Source organism: Podarcis cretensis (genome assembly GCF_951804945.1).
Source record: "Podarcis cretensis genome assembly, chromosome: 14".
NCBI classification, from domain to species: Eukaryota; Metazoa; Chordata; class Lepidosauria; order Squamata; family Lacertidae; genus Podarcis; species Podarcis cretensis.
This window is the reverse complement of record NC_137183.1, coordinates 12,690,516-12,717,825: the sequence shown is the minus strand read 5'-3', so window position 1 is coordinate 12,717,825 and position 27,310 is coordinate 12,690,516. Positions and strand designations below refer to the sequence as shown.

At 46.2% G+C, this 27,310-nt stretch overlaps 2 long non-coding RNA genes across 2 annotated transcripts in view; one reads left to right on the top strand and one right to left on the bottom strand.

Annotated features, from left to right (window-relative positions):
* The window catches only part of LOC307203058, a 61,239-nt gene extending 37,744 nt beyond the window's left edge, over window positions 1-23,495 (bottom strand). The window contains exon 1 of the long non-coding RNA XR_013833115.1: window positions 23,360-23,495. This is a non-coding gene — a long non-coding RNA (uncharacterized lncRNA). The remainder of the gene's footprint in view (window positions 1-23,359) is intronic.
* LOC307203057 lies at window positions 21,514-26,381 on the top strand. The gene is made up of 2 exons (XR_013833114.1): window positions 21,514-21,631; window positions 26,034-26,381. It is a non-coding gene; the product is annotated as an uncharacterized lncRNA (long non-coding RNA).
* Window positions 26,382-27,310: the final 929 nt, after the last annotated feature.

Genomic DNA, 27,310 nt, shown 5'->3' with positions numbered 1-27,310 from the left:
AGCTGGCAAGTTTTGCTAGATTGTCAATAGTAAAAAAAGTCATAATCTACTGGCCAACCAGACTGTTGGGTGGAGAGGATAGATCAGCTATTAGGTGAATGTTTATGCAAGTGGACTTATTTGTTCAATAGACTGATGCACTTGCAGGGGCAAACTGGCATTATTTATAAAGGATTACTTCTGTTTTGTTGGTGCAGAATTTGGTGCAAAATATGTATTTTAAAGCTCTTCCCAGGATAGACTCTTTGATGTATTGGTGTAAGAGACCGTGCTGAGGAGGGCTGCACAGAGGAGGAATGGTGGGGGCCACCCCTCCCCCTGCTCCTGCTCCTGAATCTTCCCAGGAGCAGGAGGGCAGTATAGATTTGGAATAGTGCTTTGCAGAGGGGCCTAGTTCAGAAGGCAGAAGCTGGGAAATACTGGATGGGGAACAGCTGGGAGAAGAAACACTGGAAGAGAGAGGGGTAACAGATTCGCAGTCGTTGGACAGCATTCCTCCAATCCCCCCAAAGTCACAAAGAGCTCAGAAAGTCTCAGAACAGAACATGCTGTTGAATATTGCAGAGCATACACAGACTGTCCAGATGCAGTCGGTTGCAAGCTGGCAGGATGAAGCAGGAACAAGACGCTGCTACAGTGGTACCTCAGGTTAAGCGCTTAATTTGTTCCGGAGGTCCGTTCTTAACCTGAAACTGTTCTTAACCTGAAGCACCACTTTAGCTAATGGGGCCTCCTGCTGCCACTGCACTGCCGCTGCACGATTTCTGTTCTCATCCTGAAGCAAAGTTCTTAACCCGAGGTACTATTTCTGGGTTAGCTGAGTCTGCAACCTGAAGCGTATGTAACCCGGGGTACCACTGTACAGGATACAGGCTCGGATCGTAACTCTCTTTGAACAAACTCCAACTAACTCTCAAACAACCACTGACCAACCAACCAACACACACGCAGGAAAGTCATGAGTCATCATGCCTTTATGGGTGACCTTGTATCCAAGGTTCCATCTCTCTAGGCAGAATAACTCCCTCTGCTCAGTTTTCCTGGCCTTCGGCCAACTCCTTAATTGCTTCTGTGGGAAGCTGCATGTAGGCAAAGTCCCAACAAGCGCAGAGGGTACAAGCTCAGATTACAAGACATAGCAGTGATGTAGATTAATAGGGATGGAGGGGTGTAATCCTTAACTGGGAGCATTGCCATTTCTAGGACAAGTGTTCTCTGTTCTCTTGCTGGGATTTTAAAAGTTTCTAACTGGTAAAATGTTCATTTCTTTGATCTTCTTATCTACTGCCACGGAGGGAGGAAGCCAATTCCCCGAAGCCTGACAATTGGTCGCACAATAATATAATCATTTCAAGGTAACCTACAGCCGCAATCCTAACTCACCTTCCTGTTATTGCCACCATGCTGAGGGAAAGCAGGAGCAGGACGTCTCAGATGGTCCCCCCTGCCAGCGGTGCACCTCCTATGACGTCTGCTTAGACCCCCATTCCTGCCCCTGCCTCTGCAGTGGTTTCTCCTGCCCCCGGGCAGATGGCCATCCCTATGTGGCTGTGGGCTCCACTATGGGGCACACTCATGGGCATGCCATGTCTGGTGGGTTTGGAGGTGGAAGCTCTGAAGCCCCAAGATCTGACATCACTTACCAGGAGCCTCAGGCAGCCCAGCCTGCAATGCAGCAGTTCACATCTTGCCAGTACAAGATGAAGAATTCCTGAAGTAAACCCAGAAACAGGCGGAGTTGAAGCTGTGCGAGGGGTTCAGTAATGTACTAAAGCAATGCCTGTTTGCAAATGGTTTAATCTAACAAGAGCTCTGCAAGATGAATTCACTTTCCTGGGAATTAGTTAATGAGGCTTACTTCTGTGTATGGAAGTGGGTGGCGCTGTGGTCTAAACCACTGAGCCTCTTCGGTTTGCTGATTGGAAGGTCGGCGGTTCGAATCCATGCGGTGGAGTGAGCTCCCATTGCTCTGTCCCAGCTTCTGCCAACCTAGCAATTCGAAAGCATGTCAGTACAAGTAGATAACTAGGTACTGCTGTGGTAGGAAAGTAAACACCACTTCTGTGTGCTCTAGTTTCCGTCATGGTGTTCCATTGTGCCAGAAGCAGTTTAGTCCTGCTGACCACATGACCTGGAAAGCTGTCTGTGGACAAATGCCAGCTCCCTCGGGCTGAAAGTGAGATGAGTGCTCATAGTCGCCTAAGACTGGACTTAGCTGTCCAGGGGTCCCCTTTACCTTTCCTACTTCTGAGTAGGAAAGCATTGTTAGGATTGCAAAGGAAGTGAGGAATAGGGATGAGGGAGATGTATCAAATTCTCCATTTCCAAAATGATACAAGAACTGGAACTAGGACTGCCATATGTCGGAATTTTCCTGGAGATTACTGGAATTTCAAAGGCGGAAGTGATGTCCGCGAGGAATTTCTGAAATGTGGCTCTTGTCCCAATATTCATTCATTTAAAAAACTCAACAACTTTTGGGGTGTCCTGGTTTATACTTTTTAAAATATGGCAACCCTAGCTGAAACACAGCCAATCCTTCGAATTTCTCACTTATCTCTGCTGCTCCAGAGAAGCGGACACGGAGCAATGGTTCCAAACTACAAGAAAGAAGATTCCACCTAAACATTAGGAAGAACTTCCTGACAGTAAGAGCTGTTTGACAGTGGAATTTGTTGCCAAGGAGTGTGGTGGAGTCTCCTTCTTTGGAGGTCTTTAAGCAGAGGCTTGACAACCATATGTCAGGAGTGCTCTGATGGTGTTTCCTGCTTGGCAGGGGGTTGGACTCGATGGCCCTTGTGGTCTCTTCCAACTCTATGATTCTATGATTCTATGATTCTATGATTCTATGATTCTATGAATCTTGATGTGCAGTTCTCCAACCAGACAATGTTCACATACATGTACATATTAGGTAATAAGTGTGCATTCAAATGAAGGCATTAGTGGAAATAAAAAACTAAAATGCATCACATTAGGACAGCCATTCTCAACCTTGGGTCCCCAGATGGACTACAACTCCCATCATCCCTAGCTAGCAGGACCAGTAGTCAGGGATAATGGGAGTTCTGGTCCAAAACCATCTGGCAACCCCAGGTTCAGAAAGGCTGCATTAGGAGAAATTGCTTTCAGAAATATGCACATTAGTCAAAACGAAAAGAAATGTGTTTATTGGAAGAAAATCACACTAAAATGCAGGATATTTTTTTTCATGATGCGAACTGCTCCAGTAATGTGAAGAACTGGATTTAAGATTGGAATGGGAAGCTTGGGTAGTCAAAATTGTTCTTCTATCCCTAGTGAGGACATGGTGGTTTATGGAATTTTAACCTTTGGGTGGGGAGGGACTGCCTTATTTTGTTGTTGTTGTTGTTTAGTCGTTTAGTAGTGTCCGACTCTTTGTGACCCCATGGACCAGAGCACGCCAGGCACTCCTGTCTTCCACTGCCTCCTGCAGTTTTGTCAAACTCATGCTGGTAGCTTCGAGAACACTGTCCAACCATCTCATCCTCTGTCATCCCCTTCTCCTTGTGCCCTCCATCTTTCCCAACATCAGGGTCTTTTCCAGGGAGTCTTCTCTTCTCATGAGGTGGCCAAAGTATTGGAGCCTCAGCTTTAGGATCTGTCCTTCCAGTGAGCACTCAGGGCTGATTTCCTTCAGAATGGATAGGTTTGATCTTCTTGCAGTCCATGGGACTCTCAAGAGCCTTCTCCAGCACCACAATTCAAAAGCATCAACTCTTCGGCGATCAGCTTTCTTTATGGTCCAGCTTTCACTTCCATACATCACTATCCCTTATTTTATCATGCTGCAATTCAGTCACTCAGTTAAACTGACTGGCAGTAGGTTCAGAAGCATGTTCTGATTCTGGTTGAGCAGGACCAAAGCTCAGCGGCAGAGTTCATGCATAGCATGCAGAAGACCCACCTCCCCAGTTCAGTCCCTGGCAACTCTAGTCAAAAGGAAGTCATTCAGAAACACCTCGTGCCACTGAGTAATGATCCTTCCTCAAGGGTCTAATTATAAAGATAGGAGCTGGGAAAGGAAGAAGAAATAGGATGGACAATTATGCCACAGATACTGTAGAGAAGGTCCTCCATTGCACCAGAGGCTCTGACGGCATTTCTGTCCTTAGCAACACCGAGTCCTCCTTTTCCTTTCAAGGAACATAGAAAGCTGTCTTACAGAGGTCAGACAATTGATTAGCAGCAGCCCTCCAGAATTTCAGACAGGATTCTTTTCCCAGGCTTACCTGGAGATGCCGGGGATTGAACTCGCGATCTCCTGCATGCAGGGCTGATGCTATACAACTGGGCTACAGCCCTTCCCCTGCTGCCACCGACCATAAACATGAACCACAAGCAGCAGCACAGAAAAAAAAAAAAAGCGAATTCTTGGCTCTTGATTTACTTCGGGATTTATGCCTCTCCCTTTAACTGGTGCCCAGGGTTGCTTACAGAAAGTTAAAATTGCAATAAAACAAGATAAGGAAAACAGCAAAAGACCACAGTATAGAAAGCATCATGAAAGCAGTAGGCAGAAATAAAATGAACACGTAAAATGCAGAAAGCAGCATAAGAGCATTTTTTAAAAAATAAAAAAGGAGGGAAATAAATAAGGTATTTTATTGACACCAAAATAGCATCATGCTAGGTGCCAAGCTAGCCTCTCTTGGAAATCATTCCACAGTCTGGGTGCCACTACCAAGCAGGCCTTTTCTCTCTGTTCTCATCCACTGCATCTCCATCCTGTGATGTGATGATGATGATGATGATGATGATGATGATAATTTATTATTTATACCCCGCCCATCTGGCTGGGTTTCCCCAGCCACTCTGTGCGGCTTCCAATCAAGTGTTAAAAACAGTACAACATTAAATATTAAAAACTTCCCTAAACAGGGCTGCCTTCAGATGTCTTTTAAAAGTTTGGTAGTTATTTTTCTCTTTGACATCTGGTGGGAGGGCGTTCCACAGGGCAGGCGCCACTACCAAGAAGGCCCTCTGCCTGGTTCCCTGTAACTTGGCTTCTCGCAGTGAGGGAACCACCAGAAGGCCCTCGGCGCTGGACCTCAGTGTCCGGGCAGAACGATGGAGGTGGAGACGCTCCTTCAGGTATACTGGACCGAGGCCGTTTAGGGCTTTAAAGGTAAGCACCAACACTTTGAATTGTGCTCGGAAACGTACTGGGAGCCAATGTTGGTCTGAAAGGTGATCTGAAATGGGTCACCATTGGGGCTTTTGGAATATCTCGGCTTATCCTGATATTTTTTCATTTAATCATTCATTCACTAGCTTTAAACCAGTGGTGGCCAAACTTGGCCCTCCAGCTGTTTTGGGACTACAACTCCCATCTTCCCTAGCTAACAGGACCAGTGGTCAGGGATGATGGGAAACGTAGTCCCAAAACAGCTAGAGGGCCGAGTTTGGTCACTACTGCTAAACACACACACACACACACACACACGTACACACACACTATTTAGAAGTTGCAAACTGGCTCTGTGGATGTGTGGGGCTTCATGGCATCTCAGGCACTAGCCAATTGGCACTGTCCTTAGAGAACTCCAGTGGACCATAGGAAGGTTGCAGTTTGGTGCTAGGAGCAGAAGCTTTGCATGCAGAAGGTTCCAGGATCAGTCCCTGGCATCGATGGGCAGGGCTTGGAAAAAATTGCATCTGCAACTCTTAACATTCACTATTAGTCAGAGTAGAGGGTACTGAGCTAAGTCAATTTGTAATCTGACAATTTGTAGTTCAGCTGCTTTCAGAGCTAGATCCTGTCCTGGCAAAAAGAAAGTTTGCATTTTGAGGCAATGCTGTGGCAATGCTCATTGCGTCGGCCTAGTGAAACGGACCCATCGGAATTCACCTTCTGTTGCTACTCAGTTGTCCAAAACATACCGTATTATTCACTCTATAAGACGCACCAGACCACAAGACGCACCTAGTTTTATAAGGGGAAAACAAGAAAAAAAATATTTTGAATCTCATAAGCCAGAACAGCAAGAGGGATCACTGTGCAGTGAAAGCAGCAATCCCTCTTGCTGTTGTGGCTTCTGGGATAGCTGCGCAGCCTGCATTTGCCCCATAAGACGCACACACATTTCCCCTTACTTTTTAGAAGGGAAAAAGTGAGTCTTATAGAGCAAAAAATACAGTAGTGCTGCCTTTGATCAGCCAATGTGGTGCCCTTCAGATGTTGTTAGACTACAACTCCCATCACCCCTGATCATTGTGCCTGTTGGCTGTAGCTAGTGGGAGTTGTAGTCCAGCAACATCTGAAGGGCACCACAGTGGTTAGCCGTGTGTGACACACACCCAACTGCTGCTGCTACTGATCTATCAGGTCTTAGGTGTAAGGAAAGCCCATTGACTGAATAATCAAAGGCAACTTCTGCTGGAGCACAACTTAATCTCCATTTGACTCATGGCTGTTGAACAGATATCCAAGGGGTCAGGCATCATCACTGCCTGTGAAGCCCCTAAACCTTCCCAAAGTTAAATGATAAGCTAGAACACATGCAGAGGAGGGCAGCTAAGACAATCAAGGGTCTCCAGAAGCCAAGCCTTATGAGGAACGGTTGAAGGAGCTGGGTATGTTGAGCCTGGAAAAGAGACTGAAAGGCATCTTCAAATATCTCAAGGGCTGTCACATGGAGGATGGAACAAGCTTGTTTTCTCCTGCTCTGGAGGACTTGAACCAATGGCTTGAAGTTACAATAAAGGAGATTCCAGTCAGGAAGAACCTTCTTCCGCTGTTCATTCGGGAGAATGTGGTCTCTCCTTCCTTGGAGGTTTTTAAGCAGAGGTTGGATGGCCATCTGCCATGGGTGCTTTAGCTGAGATTCCTGCATTGCAGGGGGTTCGACTAGATGGCCTTTGGGATCCCTTCCAGCTCTACAATTCTATGATCCCATTCTGAGCCACTGAGCTTCTGTGCTCGCTCGGCCCAGCAAATCAGCCCTGTGCTATCTATCACTTGTGTTATTTCCCTGGATGGTTGTTTCATATTTTATTAGATATGACAGCTCTATTATTAACAAGGTGGGGGCAGGGAACACGCACATACATATATGCAGCGCAGTAGGGGTTTCTTTTTTTAAGCAGTGGTCTTAAGAGGCTGGTATTGAAGGATATAGAAGGCTTCATTTACGACATGCAGGAAATGGCTGTATCTGTAAAACATTTTTTTTTTCCAGTTGGGCAGTTTATTAAAACTGACACAGTACTACAATTACCACCAATTATGTTGTCAACAGTGTTGATTCTCTTTAAAGCAAACAAGTGAGTGGAAAGCCCCTCTATCCACTTGGAAAATTAAATGCATTAAGAAATGAATCCGTTTTTTTGGAAGGAGGTGTTGCAGTAGATGAACAAGGAAGCTGTTGTTTTTAATAGCGACCAAACCCAGCAAGGGAGTTGCATTTCAACCAATGAAGGTGAACTTTAAAAGATTCAGGCCAGATAAAAGGAAGCGCTTCACCAAGCAGGGCATAGTTAAACTGTGGAACTCACTTTCGCAGAAGGCAGCGAGGGCCACCAATCTAGATGGATTTTTAAAAAATATATTTTTTTTAATTAAAGTTTTCTTAGTTTACAAAAATACGTGCATTGTCTCTTTTTTCAAATTGCATTTTCTACAGATCAGTTTCATTTGTCGTGAGACATTAGCATTACATACAGTATTAGGTTAGGAAGAAAAGAGGGGTAAAGAGGGGGAGGGGGAATGGTGAGTGGGGTGGGGGTGGGATGGCAATACTTCTACTTAGTGTATGTGTGGTTGTTTTGTGTCAGCGTCACTTGTGTGGGTTCTCTTACTATTCGCTTGTTGTATTTCCTTGGTAGTGAAAGAAGTTGGGGAGAAGCCTAGTGTGTGGTTGGTTGTATTTGGTTGGCCGTAGTGAGGTTTGTTTTTGTGTGAGAGTGGGGTGCGTGTGTGTTTTTGGATCAGGTTAGGCATATTGATTCGTATGCTGTCAGCAGATTCTTGTTATCTTGTTAGGCTGTGTATGTGATAAAGCGGAACCATACCAGGGTGAAGACATCTTTTTCCCTTTGTCCCTGTGTCAGTTTCACTTTATTGGTTAGTTTTCCTAATAAGGCTGTTTCTCATACTGTTTGATACCATTGGTCCATGCTTACTCCTGACAGGTCTCTCCAGTGTCTGGCTATGATGCTTCTGGCTGCTGAGAGCAGGTGGGTTGTGAGCTCTTTATGATGTGAGTGGGCATTATTATCTTGGAAGTTGTTTAGTAGGGCCAGTTCTGGGGCGACTTCTAATACTTGCTTGGTTATTTTGCATATTTGTTGTATGATTGCTGTCCAGAATTGTTGAATTTGGGGACATTCCCACCACATGTGGAGGTATGTGCCTGTGGAGTTGCAAACTCTCCAGTATTTGGGTGAGGTTCCTGGACGTATTAGGTCCAGTTTCTGTGGTGTTAGGTACCATCTGTAAGTGAGTTTCAGAGTGAGTTCTTTTCTTTTCGCTGATATGGATTTAAAGGGAGGTTTAGACCACATTCTGGTCCATTGGGTGGGGCTAATCTCAAAAGACGACTAGACAAATTCATGGAGGAAAGGTCTAGTAGTGCCTATTAGCCATGATCAAAACAAAATAAAAAAATTCCTTCCAGTAGCACCTTAGAGACCGACTGGTGCTACTGGAAGGATTTTTTTTTATTTTGTTTCAACTATGGCAGACCAACACGGCTACCTACCTGCAACTATTAGCCATGATGTCTGTTCTGCCTCCACAGTCGGAAGCACTAATGCTTCTGAATACCAGTCGCTGGAAACAGCAGTGGACTTTGGGCTTTCAAATAGTGGTGCCCTGTATGAGGCTAAAATTCACCTCTCACACTTCATTCTACAGCATTGTTCTGGGGAACCCTGCAGTGTGGCACACAGTGCAACCTTATTGGCTGCGCCACCTTAAAACTGCCTCTACTAGAAACCAGAGTGCTTTTGTGCTCAAATCCTGGGAGAATAGAATACTGGACTAGATAGGCCACTAGGCTGATCCAACAGGCTCTTACACTTTTAGATTCCCATATTTGAAGATGGCTGCCTCCTCAAATATTTTAAGGGTTATCACATGGGAGATGGAGCAAGCTTGTTTGCTGCTGCTCCAGAGAGTAGAACCCAAACCAATGGAAAGAAGAAGTGTGTGCTGGGCCCGGGGGTTAACCCAAGCAATGTGGTCCAGGTCCGGTCCCGAATCCAAGGATTAAATGAGGAGTCAGTCCGACAGGGCCAAGGCAGGACACAAGGCAGGAAACCAGGCTAGGTCAAGCACAGGGTCTCAGGCAGGTTCTAGCAAACAGCAATGTTGCTCCCGCAACCTAGGGTGGGGTCCGACAGCCATTTATCTTTGTTGGGGTAACAGCCGGTCCTGATCCCCCGGTGACTCACCTCCCTGTCTCGCCCGAAGGTGAGCACTCCTGCGAGTACTCAGGTCTCTCCTTCTCTCAGACCTCAGTCTCTGCTGCTCAGGATATTTCAGTGAGTTACTAGACCTAGAGGCTGCCTCAGCCTCTCCTGACCCAACTGGTAGTGGAGCAGCTGTAAGTGATTGCCCAGCTGGAGGCAACGAGGTAATCCCTGCATCTGGAGCCAGGGCAGGCTCAGGCTCCTGACTCAGCCCAGCTGGTGCTTGTTACAGGGGAACCTGTGCAGAGTGGGGCTCTTCAGAATTAGGCCCCATACTTGGTTCAGATGCTGCCTGAGGCAAAGGATCCGGTGCCGACTGAGACTCCTCTGGGCCCAAGCCTGAGCCCGAGTCCCAGGCCATCACAAAGTGGAAGAAAATGACCTGTGTCAGGCCAAGTAAAGTCAGGGGAAAATATTACACTGGCTGATTTGTTCCATTCCTTCTACATCTCCCTGAGATCCCAAAATACTGATCCCCTTAAAAGAGCCTGCCATTCTGAGAGTCGGTGTGTTGTAGTGGATATACTATTACTCTGGAGACCAAGGTTCACATTTCTATTCAGCAATCATGCTCTTTCAGCCAAACCTACCTCACACAGTTGCTGCAAGAATAAAATGAGGGAGGGGACCACACATGGCGCTCTCAACCTCTTGGAGGAAAGGCTGGATAAAAATAAAACAAATCAGCCCTTTCCCCCCCCCCCCTCAACACTGTCAAACCAGAAGCCTGAAGAACAGCGCACATTTTAATTTTGACTCAACACAAATAGTTTTTGGGTAAAGTGGGTGATGCTATTCACAGGAAATGATTAGTTTTTCCACAGTACATTAAAATTGAAACTTTAATAAAGAAAACAGTAATTGTGTGCCTATAATTTTGCTGATTGCAGGACACAGCTTGCAACTATCTAAATTACAGTTTACAGAGACATTATTCTGAAACTCTCCCTCCTTTTTTATATAAAAAAAAAATCTAGTTATGTAGCAGCAGCCTTAGCAGAAGAAAAGTAATCTATCCCATATCAGAGTTTCTCTTCACAATCATCTTCGGCTCCCTTCCCAAGTCATCATGCATTTGAAATCAGATTGGAATCAGGGAGGTGTTGAGAACCTGCAGGCCTCCAAAAGTTGTTAGAATACAACTCCCACCATTCCTGAGCATTTGCTCTGCTGGTTGGGGCTGATGGGAGTTGTAGTGCACCAACATATTGGAGGGCCTCAGGCTTCCCATCTTTGGAATACAGTAGTACCTCGGGATGCAAACGGGATCCGTTCTGGAGCCCCGTTCGCATCCTGAACAGAACGTAAGACGTGACTGCGCATCTGTGCGTGGGTCACATTTGCCGCTTCCACGCATGCGTGTGATGTAATTTCAACCGTCTGCGCATGTGTGAACAGCAAAACCCGGAAGTAATGCACTCCGTTACTTTCGGGTCGCCGCGGAGCGCAACCTGAAAATACTTATCCTGAAGCGTATTTATCCCAAGGTATGACTGTACAACTTGAGTCACAGGGACTCAGAGCAAGGATCTACTCCCATTAGGGCAGTGTTAGAAACTGAGATATGAAAGCTAGGAGCTAAATGTCACCCTAAACCTAGGTTATGGGCACAACAACAGAATGTCTAGGTGCGCTTCTTTATAACAAGAATACAAAGCTGAAAATGAATGAACTGCAGCCAAAATTCATGTTCATTTTTCATGTGGTATAGCCCTTCCCCTGCCTACCCCCCTAATATTCTTAAGAGTGTCTGTTCTCCAGTCTTCAGAGAGTAGCTGGAAGTGGGGAGGCAGAAAAAGCTTCTCCTTTCCTTCCACTCTGCAGTTTTAATCTGAAATTTTAGGTGCAGTTCTGCACCCAGAGCTCAGAAATGGCTCACGCTAATTATTATTATTATTATTATTATTATTATTATTATTATTATTATTTATACCCTGCCCATCTGGCTGGGTTTCCCCAGCCACTCTGGGCGGCTTCCAACAAAACACTAAAATACAATAGCTATTAAACATTAAAAGCTTCCCTAAGCAGGGCTGCCTTCAGATGTCTTCTAAAAGTTTGGTACTTATTTTTCTCTTTGACATCTGGTGGGAGGGCGTTCCACAGGGCAGGCGCCACTACCAAGAAGGCCCTCTGCCTGGTTCCCTGTAGCTTTGCTTCTCGCAATGAGGGAACCGCCAGAAGGCCCTCGGCGCTGGACCTCAGTGTCCAGGCAGAACGATGGAGGTGGAGACGCTCCTTCAGGTAGGCTGAACTGGTATAATGAAATTCCCTCTCGTGAAATGCGCCTAAAACAATGGGAGTTTCAAACACTGTGTTAGGGACATTTCAAAATTTCAGTTTTTCTGGAAACAATTCTCTCACTCTTTCACTTTCAGAGACGATGTAGGCGATGTTCTCAACCCATAAGCAACGAACTAGCCCACACCTCCCCGTGTTATAGCCAGTAATGGCAAAGGGACTGGGAGAAGGGACACGAAATAGTCACTCATTTTCAATTGTATAATAAAATTAGATTGCATTTTATGCATTTGTCTGAGCTGCTCTTAAATATGAATTTTAAATTGTTGCAACCCATCCTGGGACTTGCTGATGAAGGGCAGGTAATAAATCTAATAAAATGGTAACAACAACAAAAAACTTTCTCCTTTCTTTTAACTATAAAAGCTCACTGTAGCAGCATTGGGGTGCTAACCCCCCACTAGTCCCAATTGTTATTTATAACCCCCAGTTAAAGCAGGGGGAAGCTTTTCCATAACCTCCAACATTTCTCTGATGCCCAATTCAATAATAATAATAATAATGGTATTTATACCCTGCCCATTTGAGTGGGATGCCCCAGCCACTCTGGGCAGCTTCCAACATATATAAAAACTTAATGAAACATGAAACATTAAAAAACTTCCCTATACAGGGCTGAGCTGCCTTCGGAAATCTTTTACTTTTGTTTATTTTATTTTTATTTATGATTTTCAATTTTATACATTTCAATAATTTTACAATCACTTTAGCATTTCAAAACTTGACTTCCTTCCCCCTCTTTCTATGGTTCCTTAAATTTATTGTAATGTTTTCTGCATATCCAAATTAACTTAATTTGCTCATTTATCCATCTACTTTAAATATATACCCTTATAAAACTGCAGGTTATTACAATAATCCTGCCAATTTTCTTATCTGTTTACAGCTTGTAAATATTTAGTGAACCATTTCCCTTCTTTTACCAAAAGTTTGTTCTCTTGGTTTCTTATTTTTCCGGTAAGTTTTTCCATTTCTGCATATTCCGCAAGTTTTTGCATCCATTCGTCGTTTGCTGGGACTTCGTCTTCTTTCCATTTTGGGGCAAGTAAAATTCCTGCTGCTGTAGTGGCATACATGAATAATTTTTTGTACAGTTTGGGTAGTTCTGCCCCTATGATTACCAAAAGAAAATCTTTTAAAAGCTGTATAGTTACGTATCTCCTTGGTTCGGGAGTTGCATAACTCCATGCTGTCCAACATTTCTCTGATGGAAAGAGGCAAATAGGGATCTTCCACTACATGTGAGGGCAGCAAAGTAGCACATGGGGTATGGGGGGGCACTCTGTGTTGTTGCAAAGGTAAAGGTAAAGTGACCCCTGACCAATAGGTCCAGTCATAGCCGACTCTGGGGTTGCAGCGCTCATCTCGCTTTATTGGCCGAGGGAGCCGGCATACAGCTTCCAGGTCATGTGGCCAGCATGACTAAGCCGCTTCTGGCAAACCAGAGCAGCACACAGAAAAACCATTTACCTTCCCTCCAGAGCGGTACCTATTTATCTACTTGCACTTTGACGTGCTTTCGAACTGCTAGGTTGGCAGGAGCAGGGACCGAGCAACGGGAGCTCACCTCGTCGTGGGGATTCAAACCACCGACCTGATCGGCAAGTCCCAGGCTCTGTGGTTTGGAAAAACAAGCAACTGAAACTGACAGATTTCCCCCACTCTTAACTTCAACCTAGGTAGGCAGAGCCTTAGCTTTTCAGCCCCCTATACCTTTCATAAGTATCCAGTTCTTTCACACAATAACTCAAATTATATCCATTTCAATTAAAAGCATGCACCAAAAACAGGCAAACGAAGCAAGTTGTTTTCCACCAAACTGAACATTTCTTAAATGAGCCCTCATGTTGATAAGGTGGTCTTTCCTATGCATTATACCACATACCAGCAACTCTGTCAAGCTCCATGGCGTTTTTGTTTTTTTACTTTCCCCCTCCCCATTTCCTTTCTCTGTCGACAGAGAGCCCCTCCTACATCAATCTGGTTATTTAAACACACTCATTACCTTGGCAGCTGTTGCTTGTTAGCAGAACTCCTGCTAAAATGGTTTATGCACTTCCTTAGTCTGTGAACAACAAGGAAAAATCTAAATTGTTCAAATCCTGCCTCAACAGCTGGTTGCAGCACAAGAGAAGTATATTGGCAGACTCTGAAAACCTCACAGTTGTACGCTGTTAATGGAGTATCAAGCAGTATTAAAGAACTGCACCTGACATTGAACAGAACAGCTAATAGAGGCCTATACCCAGTGTTTCAATGGAAGTGCATTGCAGAGAGAATTCATTAGGGCGGACTGATCATAAGAAGAGCTTGCTTGGGCAAAACAATGGCCCATGCAGTCTAACATCCTCTTCTCACAGCGGTGAGACCTATGAGAAGCCCCAAAGCAGGTCCTTAATGGAACAGAACCCTACCCAAGTGGTATCCAGAGTCATATTGCCTCAGACAGTGCAGGTAGAAGATAGCCAGCATAGCTACTAGCCACCAACAGCATTCTTCGAGGCCGGATATAACTCTTACAATATTATGCTTATTTACTCAGCAGCCCCACTATATCCAATAGGGCTTACACTCCACTGTGTTTAGCATTCCAGACTTTCAGTGCAAACCTATTCATGTCTACTCAAAAATAAATCCCACTTTGTTCAATGGGGCTTAATTTTTTAGGGGTGCTTGAGGACTAAGGCCTCATCTATACCACAAAAGGTAAAAAGGTAAAGGACCCCTGGACGGTTAAGTCCATTCAAAGGTGGTTGTGTGGCAAGTTCCCGTGCCCCCCCCCCAGTGGAAATAAAGACACATGACACAGATATTTAAGGTTAATGGGCTAAATATGGCCACAACTATATTGGTTACAGGTGATGAGCGTTATTGGCTTAGGCATTGGTCCTAACAGACTATCCAGCTTCAGCCAGTTTGCTTGAAGTCCAGGAAGGGTTAACCACCAATAGGGAAAGTCCTGCTGATGCACATCAACTAGGAACTCCCCGGGGTCACCCCTCAGGGGCCTGCCTTAGGCCCTCACCTCCATAGGCTTTAGACAGGGCCACACCCCCCAGAATCCTTTATCGGAGTACCCTTCAATATGCGGGGGAGGTGATGGTGCTTCCTCCCCCCTTCCATCTACATAACAATACCACTACCAATGCCTAACCGCCAATACTAAGAAAGTTGTGATGATTTGCTACGAGGCAGGCAAAAACCAAGTGGCCGGTGCCAATTTGCCAAGTGGAAAAATTCCTACCAGGCCCCTTAATGGCGACCAACAGAGGTCCATAGCAAGGTCAAGGAACGAAAAGCTTAAAGGGCGGGGGGGACAGGAACAGCTGGTAGGTGGGAAAAGAGGGAGATCCCCGGCTGTTCCTGTGTTTAAATTGGGCGGGCCACACCCCCAAAGCCAGCCAATTGGCTGGCCAGGGGGTGACACGGCCGGGGATTCCTCCAATTGCGTGGGGGCTGGGGCCGTGACATCCTCAATCCCACCTCCTCTGCAGGGCGGAAGTGGTTCTATGGGGTTGCGGCGCTCATCACACTTTCAGGCCGAGGGAACCGACGTTTGCCCACAGACAGCTTTCCATGTCATGTGGCCAGCATGACTAAACCGCTTCTGGCACAACAGAACACCGTGATGGAAGCCGGAGCACATGTGTGGCGTTTGTACGGAGCCCCCGGTCGTTTCATGGACTATTGACCCGTACACCACTAATCCGCTGCCACCAATCAGGTTCTCCCCGGTAAAACACTTAGTCTCAGTCGGGTTCTCAAGTTAACAACGAAGATTGGAGTTTATTGCAAACACAAATAAACTTTAAATGCATTTGAAATGCTGTTACCCTTTACCCTCTTAGTCTTATTTTATCCTGTCTCTAACTCAGTCCCACTCTTCTACCTCCCCTCACACAAGAACCAACTGCACTAACTGTCTCTCTATTTCCATCTGTCTTCCAGCTGCTTTTTCCCAACTGTCTAAACCTCTGGCTAAGCCTTTTAAAAACAGGTAGCCTCCGCCTCTGAGCTTTTCTATTGGTCTACCTATTCACCCTTTCTCTCTCCCTGTACAGACATTTCCGAAAGAACGGGCAAACGCCACATCATGGAAATGCCATTTACCTTCCCATCGCAGCAGTATCAATTTATCAATTTATCAATTTATCAATTTATCAATTTATCAATTTATCAATTTATCAATTTATCAATTTATCAATTTATCAATTTATCAATTTATCAATTTTACGCTTATCTACTTACGTGCTTTCGAACTCCTAGGTTGGCAGAAGCTTACCCGGTCGCGCGGATTCAAACTGCCGACCTTCCGATTGGCAAGCCTAAGACGCTCAGTGGTTTAGACCACGGCGCCACCCTGTCCCATCTATACCATATGTTTACAGTGGCATGTGATACTGGAGTCTGGTGATGCAGTGCCTGAGAATTCCACCAGTGGGCTGGAGCCTCTCTCTGATTGGCTAAAATGACAGCAAGTCAGAGAGGGGTGGAGTCAGCACTTTGGGAGGGAGAATAAAAGGATCAGGCTAAGACCTAGGACAGTGGTGGTGAACCTATGGCACTCGTGCCAGAGAGGGCACTCAGAGCCCTCTCTGTGGGCACGTGCGCTGTTGCCCTAGCCGGGCCATAGCTAGGGGGTGAAACTGGTGCTCCAGCACTGCAGGAGGCTCCTGGCAGCTTCCAGCATGGTCCCAGCACTGCTAGGGCACCATTTTCACCCTCGAGGCCATGCTGGGAGGAGGAGAGGAGGGCTCGTGCTGGGAAACTGCCGCTCTGTCCAGGCCTCGACTTTTGATGCGCCAGGGCCACCCGCTAGTTTGTTGTTCCTACTTGGGAGGAAGCTGGCTTGAGTTCAGCAATGTTAGACAAATTATCAGCATGCGTACAACAGCAAAAATCACATTAATTGTTCAAAAGCATGCCAAATGCAAACTTTTACCTTTCCAAAAAAAAAGTTGTTTGTATCACTGAAAGCTCTGTTATTGTGTTTTTCTTTTAAGACAAAAGATGTTAATGTATGAGTTGTTGCTTTTTCTAAACTAAAACCTCAGTATTCAGGTTAAATTGCCGTGTTGGCACTTTGCGGTAAATAAGTAGGTTTTGGGTTGTAGTTTGGGTACTTGGTCTCTAAAAGGTTTACTATCACTGGCCTAGGACGTAGCCCTAGTGTGTCCCAGTCTTGGCTATACCCCTCGTCCAGCCAGTTCATGCTGCCCTAGTCCCTAAAGGTACAGGTAAAGGGACCCCTGACCATTAGGTCCAGTCATGGCTGACTCTGGGGTTGCGGCACTCATCTCACTTTATTGGCCGAGGGAGCCAGCGTACAGCTTCCGGGTCACATGACCAGCATGACTAAGCCACTTCCGGCGAAGCAGAGCAGCACACGGAAATGCCATTTACCTTCCCGCCGGAGTGGTACCTATTTATCTACTTGCACTTGGACGTGCTTTCGAACTGCTAGGCTGGCAGAAGACGGGGGAGCTCACCCCCGTCGTGGGGATTTGAACCGCTGACCTTCTTATCGGCAAGTCCTAGGCTCTGTGGTTTAACCCACAGCGCCACCCGCGTCCCTAGGTGGTGGTCAAAAATACATTTATAGGAGTCATAGGTGGGCAGGAGCACCATACCACTTTAAACAGTCATGGTTTCTCCCAAAGGATCCCAGGAATTCTAATCTGTTAAGAGCCAGTGTGGCATAACATACACATACTCGGAAGAAAGGGTGGTATAGAAATGTAACAAAAAAATAATAAAGAAAGAAAAGTATGGAGTTTTTCAGACATCCCATTCCCCTCACACATCTAAAATTTCCAAGGCCCCCTGGAAGTTAGATTGATGGTTAAGCCACTCTGGGGGCATGGGGGAGGGATCGTTTTTTACAATAAATTCAAAAACAATGGTTTTAAGCAAAGCAACCTGATTCGCCACCTCCTGGACGAATACACAGATCCAAACATAATTATCCTTCAGATTTCACACTTTCCCTGAATTTTGCAATATAGTTCTCAGCTGGGGGGGGGGGGAACCCTACCCAAAAGCACTTTAAAGTGAGAATGGTATGGAACTGATTTATGTATAAATAAATAAATGTGAATTTTACCAGGCCCAGAAAGTGACTGATCCACTCATCCCTATTTTCAAGTGGTGTCTGGAAGCCATCAAAAAGTGAACCAGAGGGACATTAGAAGTATCACAAACAATGAATCATGACTGAGAAGATGCTTGTCTCTCATTGCCACCCACCTTAGTTCATAAGGTGGTGGTGTGAGCTCTGGACAGATCTTCTTAATGAAGATTTCAATAGCAGGTCTGGTTAATATGAGAATAACCAACCTTAGATAAGCAATGCATTGCAGTGTGCAATGTTGTAACATATCTATAATCCTGTATAAGGGTAGCAAAGAGCAATAGCGAAGGAACCTCAAAGCACATCAACTTACAACATAAATAACTAAATTATGCCTCAGAGAATTACAGCTAATATACTGCAAGACTACCCTTGACCTTTGCAATGAATAGCTCTTGTTCATAATAGAAGCTATGAGACCAGCCATAACCAATTAAATTAATTGCCTGTAAAACTTCAAGGAGAGGGAGGTAGATGTTTACATTGTCTCAACAGTTTGCATGGAGAGATTTGTAAAGCACTTAAACAATTAATTTGTTTGCTTGCTTGCTTCAGTTGTCCTGGGAGAACCATGTTCGTGTTCTTCAGGTTTCTAACACCAATTCAGTCATCGCACCATTTAGAGGCAGGCTCTGCATTTAAAAAATATCACCTGGAGGAATTTCCTGGCAAAGCAGGTTCCCACTTTCAGATTTTCAACAAATAAATTAGATCTGTCAAAGCAAAGCACTCTTTCCTGCAGCTGCTTCCGGATTCTCACTAATCTGCCTCACAGGCTCAGGGCTAAGATTGCAGTTGCTGGCAGGTGATGAAAAGGAGGAGGATGCAGAGAATGCAGTTGGTGGGGTGACCTGAGAGGCAGGATGGAGACCCTGCCCCATAGCGCAAAGAGGCCAGGAAGTGCGAGATGGTCCTCCCAGGTCTTTGGCATTCCCCATCCACACAGAGGACAGATTCCTTAGCAACAGGGGTCAACGCCACACCAGGAGGGGAGGCTGGAATGCAGGAGGAAGGGTTCTCTGTCTTATCACTGAAAACTAGGTGTTGTCCAGAGGAGGAAAAAACTTAAATATGTTGCAGAGTTCCCAAAAATACGCCAGAGGCAATTGTTCCTCATCCAGCAGAGCTTTACTGCTACTGAAGGCGAATGAGAGTAATGGTCACAAATCGAATACATTCAGGATTGGCACAGTCCATAAAAGATCCAGTTGCAGCAGACTTAGCTTAACTTATAATACTTATAGACTAAACCTTAACATTAAGCATACAGAACAGACCACACCAGAAGAAAGAGATAGAAAGAGAAAGTAAGTGAAACCCAGGCTCCTCCTGGCCCGACTATTACAGTCAGCATGACCTTGTCAGAAAGATAACAGAACCAGTTTAAACCAGCTTCCCAGAAGGAATAACCCAAGCATCAAAAACCTTCTGCCTGTTTCTTTCACATAGAAAGAAACCTTCCAGAACCCTCTTGAACTAAGCAGAACAGGAAAGATCTCTACCCATCAGATCAAATTTTTCTGTACTAAGAAATGTAAACTGACACTGGGTGCCACCTCCATCATTGGGAGAAGTCCTACACCGCAGTTTGGGGTGCACTGCACTTCCAAGAACACCAGTCTCACAGGAAGAAGAAGAAGAAGAAGAGTTTGGATTTGATATCCTGCCTTTCACTCCCTTTAAGGAGTCTCAAAGCGGCTCACATTCTCCTTTCCCTTCCTCCCCCACAACAAACACTTTGTGAGGTGAGTGGGGCTGAGAGACTTCAGAGAAGTGTGACTAGCCCAAGGTCACCCAGCAGCTGCATGTGGAGGAGCGGAGACGCGAACCCAGTTCCCCAGATTACGAGACTACCGCTCTTAACCACTACACCACACTGGCTCTGAGAGAGAGAGAGTCTTGCGAGTGATGACGCCATGGGTAGTTAATGATGTTCACTGTATTCCCAGCTGGCAACAAGAGCCTCCCAAGCTAGTTGGGCCTGGGAGGCTGATGACAAGCTGTAATTATCTATTGGAATTAGCACCTTTGATGCAGCTGAAGTCAATTTGCATTAAGACATAAATGAGCATATTCAAATTTTGTGCTTTGCAGGTGCTGCCACACAACCCAGGTAAGGGTGGTAGTGGCAGTGTTGGACAGCATCCCAGTGTTAGGATTCCTGCTCCATGTTTGCAGTCATGGGATTGTTGTCTATCACATGACGGTGTATGCTTTCATTCCACATAGTGAGAAGTGATGGAGACAGGGTGTTTATGTTACTGTGTTCCGGAATGTAGAACTTTTGTCCTTTGTTTCTTTCTCTTTGCTGTCTGATGAGAAAGAGGAAGGAGCTAAGTCAGAATGCTCCGAGTGTATTATATGTAAATAAAGTAGATTAGCCAAAATGCTGTGCTACTGAGTTCTGTACGCGAACTGCTAATACTCTGCAGGATCCTAAGTGTGCTAATGCCTCTTGGTATCAGTCGCTGAGATGTTTGGGCTGGAGAAAGCTTTTGAAGCTCCCGGATGATCGACCAGGAGGGAGAGAACATGCCAGCCGGGCATGTGTCTCTGCCAGGGTCCCACACGTGAGTAGGACATTCCTAACACTCAGGCCTGAAAGCAGAATGCACTACCCCTAGTACCAAGAGTTCTTAGGAGACCCCTGTTCCCCTCACAGAGCTACATTTTCCAGAGTGCTTCAACAACAAATCCCTCTTCTCAGGGAACTCTGGGAATAGTAACTCTGTGAAGGGAACACAGCCAGCTCCTCAGGGAGATAGGCATACTGCAGAAGGGAATTGTCTGCCTACATAATGCCTCAGACATGCCTAGCCCCTGACTGAGACTGCATCTTCCAAGCCCTAGCCAGTAGGGCCCATCTGCCTGGATTATCGATGGGAAATCTCAGGCCCAGCACCCAAATGTGGCCCTCCAGGCTTCGTTATCCTCCCCTCACCAGCCTTGCTTCATAATCCAAGTGCTTTTGCCTGGGTGGAATGTGTCCTTGAACTCTTGTTTGTCTGGGTGAGGGTTATATGTAGAGACAAAGATAAGATTTTGATTTGTTGCTCGGTCTACTTTTCCCTCTGCCCCGCTCCCTCCTCACTACTGGCATGTAGTCCTTGGAAGATTGCTTAAAAATGAATGAATGCAATCCTTGGGGTGGAAAAGATTCCACCCTCCTTGGCTTAAATAGCCCTGCGTTGACTTTGTCTGGACTTCACCTGCTTGCCTCACCCGGTGTGGCCTATTTGCTTTCTCCACTTCCCTTGCAACCCTTAGCAGAGCACCTCAAAATGCTTGAGGTGGAGAGGGCAGGTTAGACCTAGCCATCTGTTCACAACTCCTGATGGAAGGCATACTCTTGTTCTTCCTCCTGCTCTTTGTGGTCTGATGTTCCACACCCCTTATCTTCCACAGCTTCCATAGTTTTCATCCTGCGCACCTTTTCCTGTGCCATGTCCCTCTGCCACTGCTTATCATTCTCCTCGAGCCTCGTTCCTTCTGTGCACTAAGCACGCCTATCAATAACTGAATGTGAATAATCACATCATTAGTCAGTCGCCGCTGATTGATGCTCTGCTGTCACAATGTGGTAACTTTTACTGCCAAGTAGAAATTGCCAGATGTCCCTTATTTTTTTAAGGGAATGTTCTTTGTTTCAGAAGAGACACATGGCTCGTTTGCTGGGGTTCCTTGGTGTGTGAAATGCTTACAAGGCGGCGCGTCTTCCTCTCGGGATCATCTTCAAGAGTCCTGCTTCTTACTGTTTCAGTGAAGGTAGTGAAGTCACAGGAAGAGCTGCTTTTTTTATATAGGTCTCTGGAATGACCTCCTGTAAGAGATGCAGCTGTTTGAGCAACTGTGCATCTCATCTGCAACTATGCAAGATGCATTGTTTTCAGACAAGTATCCATACCGCAAGTGTGCAGAAGGTCCCAAGTCCAATCCCTGGCATCTCCAGGTTGGACAGAGACGATCTTCCACCTGAAACCCGGGAGTACCACTGCCAAATGTTGGAAACTGATCTAGGTGGGCCTTTGGGCCTGACTTAGTATAAGCCAGCTTCCAATGTTCTACTGTATGGACTGCTTACTGTTGTTATGTAATAATGGAGTAGTTATTGTGGGATAACCAGCCACATACAAGTAACATACTTAAGTCTAAAGGGGTTAACACCATAGAGTCCTGCCAGGCTTAGCTCACTTTGGGAAGGACCACATGGCTCTTACAAGCCCTCTAGAGCTCCTATACCAATAATTCAGTAACTTTCACCACTGTAAAGTTTTACTGCCTGTGCACTTCTTCTGAATGCTGTATGGAAAAGCACATAAATCTGACCTTTGGAGAGTTTGTGAGTAAACCCATTTTGAACTTACCAAACCTGTCGGTTACCCTCACCTGGTTTAGCCAATTCTTGCGGGGGCGGGGGGTGGCCGTTGTTACACGCTGACAGCTTCTAGGAGCCACAGGTAGGAGATGAGGGCAGGGTGGACAAACAATCCCAAAAAGAGAATGACATGTACCTCACCAGAGGTACTACCCCTCCCCTAACATCCCACACACACCCTATAAGGTTGCAGCCTTAATTAACTGAAGCATCCCTCTAGGAGTAAGTCCAATGGTATATCAGATTACGTAGGAATGAAGGTGGATGCCGAAGGTCTCAGGTTCAATCTCTAGGTAGGGCTGGGAGAGACTTCGGTCTTAAACCCTGGAAAGCCACTGCCAGTCTTGTGTAGACAGTACTGAGCTAGATGGGTCAGTGGTTTGACTCTCAGTATAAGGCAGCTTCCTATTCTTCTTCTTTGGCAATCACTACTAGCGAAGTAAGATTCTCTTCCATAAACACTGTTTTTACAGTGAGTCTGTAAGTGACTCTGGAGGCCAGTTCTGGATCCACACGTCCTTCCACAGTGGGGACATAGGTTTCCAGACAGGAGTTGATCATGGTGAGGGTTTGCCAAGAATGCCTTCCTCTTAGCTCATTTCTCCCTTTCGTCCTGAGTTTGAGCGTCTTCAAAGCCAATGGCACCTTCAACTTAGTTGGACTGGTCATGTTGTGCGGATGCCTGATTATCATCTTCCAAAGCAACTACTCTAATCCGAACTTAAAAATGGAAAGCATATAAAGACTCTTTCAAGGCCAATCTAAAAATATGTGGTATAAACACCGACAACTGGGAAACACTGGCCTGAGAGCGCTCCAGTTGGAGCTTCCTATATTCCTAAATAGAACCTCTCAAACTTCAGGGGAAATATATATATATAGCCTCCATGAAAGCCTGCGGCACCAGCCAATGAACAAACCAAGAACAATATCCTGGAAAACAATTATTGCTGACTATTGTATTTAACTGGATTAAGATGCTAAAGGAAGCCATGCATCTTTAATCCTTGGAAAGGACATTCAAATGCAAAATGTAGAGGGGAGGGAGGCAGGTGGCCCTATGAATAATTAACTGAGCATTTGCTTCTGTAATGAGAAATTAAATTCTAAATACATACAAGCCCACAGTGACGGGAGTCCAAGAAGTCAAGTTCATCTTCTTTGTGTCCTCTTCTGGATGGGAAAACCGCACGCCAATGTTTGACGCCTGCCTTGCTGGTGTCTCATTCGTTCTTTCATCGTTTTCTTTGGAGCTGAAGGGGCGAAGGCCTAGAGGAAGGGAACAGGAACAGTGATAAAGGAAGCGAGGAATTGGGAAGAGGGAGAAAGAGAATTAAATAAAGCTACAGGAGACAAAAGAGAGCTGAGTATTAGAGGGAAGGTTAAACCAAAGAGACTGAAGCACACTTGAGTCCTCTACAAAGATTTCCTCTCTCTGTATTCAGATACTGAGAAGAGTTGTGATCTCCTTCTGCACTATACTTTTCAAGCAGTATCCTGTCACTATAATCAGCAGTGGCTTCCCCCCAAAATACTGGGGATTTTAGTTCATTAAGGGTGCTGACAGTTAGGAGACACCCTATTCCCCTGATAGGACTACAATTCCCAGAGTTCCCTGGGAAAGAGGGATTGAATGTTAAACCCTGGAGATTATAGCTCTGTCCCCAGGGATTGCACAGTGGAGGATTCTCTTGGGGGAGGGCTGTGTTAGCAGAATGCAACAGTTTGAAATCCCCTGAAGGCTGAATAAAAAAATCTTTATTGCTTACCCAATAGCCCTTGCCAGCCAAAGAGTTGTATAATTAAAAAAGTGGGACCCTACACAAACTAATTGCATAAGGTAAAGGTAAAGGGACCCCTGACCATTAGGTCCAGGCGTGGCCGACTCTGGGGTTGCGGCGCTCATCTCGCTTTATTGGCCGAGGGAGCCGGCGTACAGCTTCTGGGTCATGTGGCCAGCATGACTAAGCCGCTTCTGGCGAACCAGAGCAGCGCACGGAAATGCCGTTTACCTCCCCACTGGAGTGGTACCTATTTATCTACTTGCACTTTGACGTGCTTTCGAACTGCTAGGTTGGCAGGAGCAGGGACCAAGCAATGGGAGCTCACCTCCGTCAAGGGGATTCGAACCGCCGACCTTCTGACTGGCAAATCCTAGGCTCTGTGGTTTAACCCACAGCTCCACCCACGTTCCTACATTGCTGAACAACTCCAGGCACGCCTGGAGGATGCGGACCATTTGGATCCCTTCCAATCGGGATTCAGGCCTCATCATGGGACTGAAACTGCCTTGGTCGCGCTGGTTGATGATCTCCGGTGAGCTAGGGACAAAGGTGAGAGTTGTTTCCTAGTTCTGCTGGATCTCTCAGCGGCCTTTGATACAATCAACCATAACATCCTTCTGGACCGTCTAGAGGGGCTGGGAGCTGGGGGCACTGTCATACAGTGGTTCCGCTCCTTCCTCCTGGGCCGTGTTCAGAAAGTGGGGGGGGGATGAGTGTTCAGACCCCTGGGCCCTCACTTGTGGGGTGCCTCAAGGTTCCGTCCTCTCCCCCATGCTTTTTAACGTCTATATGAAACTGCTGGGAGAATCATCAGGGGGGTTGGACTGGGTGTTCATCAATATGCAGATGATACCCAGCTCTACCTCTCTTTCAGATCAGAACCAGTGAAGGCGGTGAAGGTCCTGTGTGAGTGCCTGGAGGCGGTTGGAGGATGGATGGCGGCTAATGGATTGAGGTTGAATCCTGACAAGACAGAAGTACTGTTTTTGGGGGACAGGGGGCGGGCTGGTGTGGAGGACTCCCTGGTCCTGAATAGGGTAACTGTGCCCCTGAAGGACCAGGTGCGCAGCCTGGGAGTCATTTTGGACTCACAGCTGTCCATGGAGGCGCAGGTCAATTCTGTATCCAGGGCAGCTGTCTACCAACTCCACCTGGTACGCAGGCTGAGACCCTACCTGCCTGCGGACTGTCTCACCAGAGTGGTGCATGCTCTAGTTATCTCCCGCTTGGACTACTGCAATGCGCTCTACGTGGGGCTACCTTTGAAGGTGACTCGGAAACTACAACTAATCCAGAATGCGGCAGCTAGACTGGTGACTGGGGGCGGCCGCCGAGACCACATAACACCGGTCTTGAAAGACCTACATTGGCTCCCAGTACGTTTCCAAGCACAATTCAAAGTGCTGGTGTTGACCTTTAAAGCCCTAAACGGCCTCGGCCCAGTATACCTGAAGGAGCGTCTCCACCTCCATCGTTCTGCCCGGACGCTGAGGTCCAGTGCCGAGGGCCTTCTGGCGGTTCCCTCATTGCGAGAAGCAAAGCTACAGGGAACCAGGCAGAGGGCCTTCTTGGTCGTGGCGCCTGCCCTGTGGAACGCCCTCCCATCAGATGTCAAAGCAATAAATAACTACCTGACATTCAGAAGACATCTTAAGGCAGCCCTGTTCAGGGAAGTTTTTAATCTGTGATATTTTAGTGTATTTTTGGGTTTTATGGAAGCCGCCCAGAGTGGCTGGGGAGACCCAGCCAGATGGGCGGGGTACAAATAATAAATTATTATTATTATTGCAAAATTCAATATATATGTGCAACTCACCAGCTGCCCCCGGCACAAGGAGGTTCCCATTCCTACCATGCACCGATACAACAGCACTAGTGGATTTCTGCCCCTGGGGTGCTTTTGTCTGGGATACCAAGGGGCAGGGGGGCAGCTGCAGTGGTGCTGAGTACCTTCCTTGCCAGCTGGCCTCCTCTGCAAATTTATTGCTATTTATTTTCTTTATTTCAGGCATTTATATACTGCTTAATCGTTAGCATGAATGATGAACGGCCAACGCATGATGATACACAAGGAGGAAACAGCAGTGCCAGGTTGCCAATGTGTTTCTTTCACTGAAATTGCGCACATGCCCACAGCTCGCTGGTTTCATGCGATGTGGGGCCCTGGACTGGACCATGCAGCTGAACCTCTCACGCTCTCTGGCTCTCACAGTGAGTGCTGCCTGGGGTGGCTGTAGGCTGGTGCTTGCAGGAAAAGAGAACAACAGCAAACCAACCTATGGTCACATAAAGCATCGCCAATAAACACACAAGATGTAACTGGCTGTGTTCTTAAATAAATAAGGTATACTATTCATTGATTGTAAATTTCAACAGAAGTAACTCATAAAGTTCAACAAATGAACAAAGCAGAAGACCCAGTGCATCAGATCATTCTCTAGTCAATTTCATGCATAAGGTCCATCTGTGTAATGGTGTCTATTCCACCTGTCTGTTCATAAAGTCCAAACAATCCACATGAAAGGTTTGTTACAGTTCCACAAAATCCTTTCACAGAGTCTAGACAAGGATTTCCGGAATATTGGCCTTGTTTCGCCATCCTAGGCTTCATTGATAGTTAAAGCACTAAGTAATGCAAATAAATACAATATCATGATCTCACACATTTTACAGCAAAAATAATATCAAACAATAAATAACTGTACATACCACAAGACAATGGATCTTATGGCATAGTAGTACCTGTTGTCAGCAGCAAGTGTTACAAAACAGGATTATATGGACAAGCACAATATATCTGTTTGTCTGCATTGCCTTGAGTCAGGGCAATGGCTTGTCTCTTCCAGCCAGAGACCTCCTGGGCTCTGATGCGGCTGCTGTGCTCTCTCAATAAATTGAGGTGATCGCTCAGGCAACAGTTTTGTTGTCCCTTACTACTTAGGTCTATTGATCTCAGCAGAGGCGAAGCAACCTGCTCTGGTACCCAGAGCGGAGTTCGTCCCAGGGGGCATGGCATGCATCCCAGGGGGTGTGGTGCACGGTGTACATAACGGGGCATGGCGCATGTCCCAGGGGGTGCAGCTGATTGGGGGTCGGCATTTTGTCACACACACCCCTTTGGAATGGTACCTGGGGTGGACCTTCTCCCCTTCCTCAGAACTCCCCCCTCGGAGTGCCTGTCATCTGTAAAATGGGAGCCTTGATGGGTTGCCTTTTTGTACAGCAGTGTGGCGCAGTTTTACAAGAGTGCTTGGGAATCTGATCTGGGACTCCAGATTATTTAGT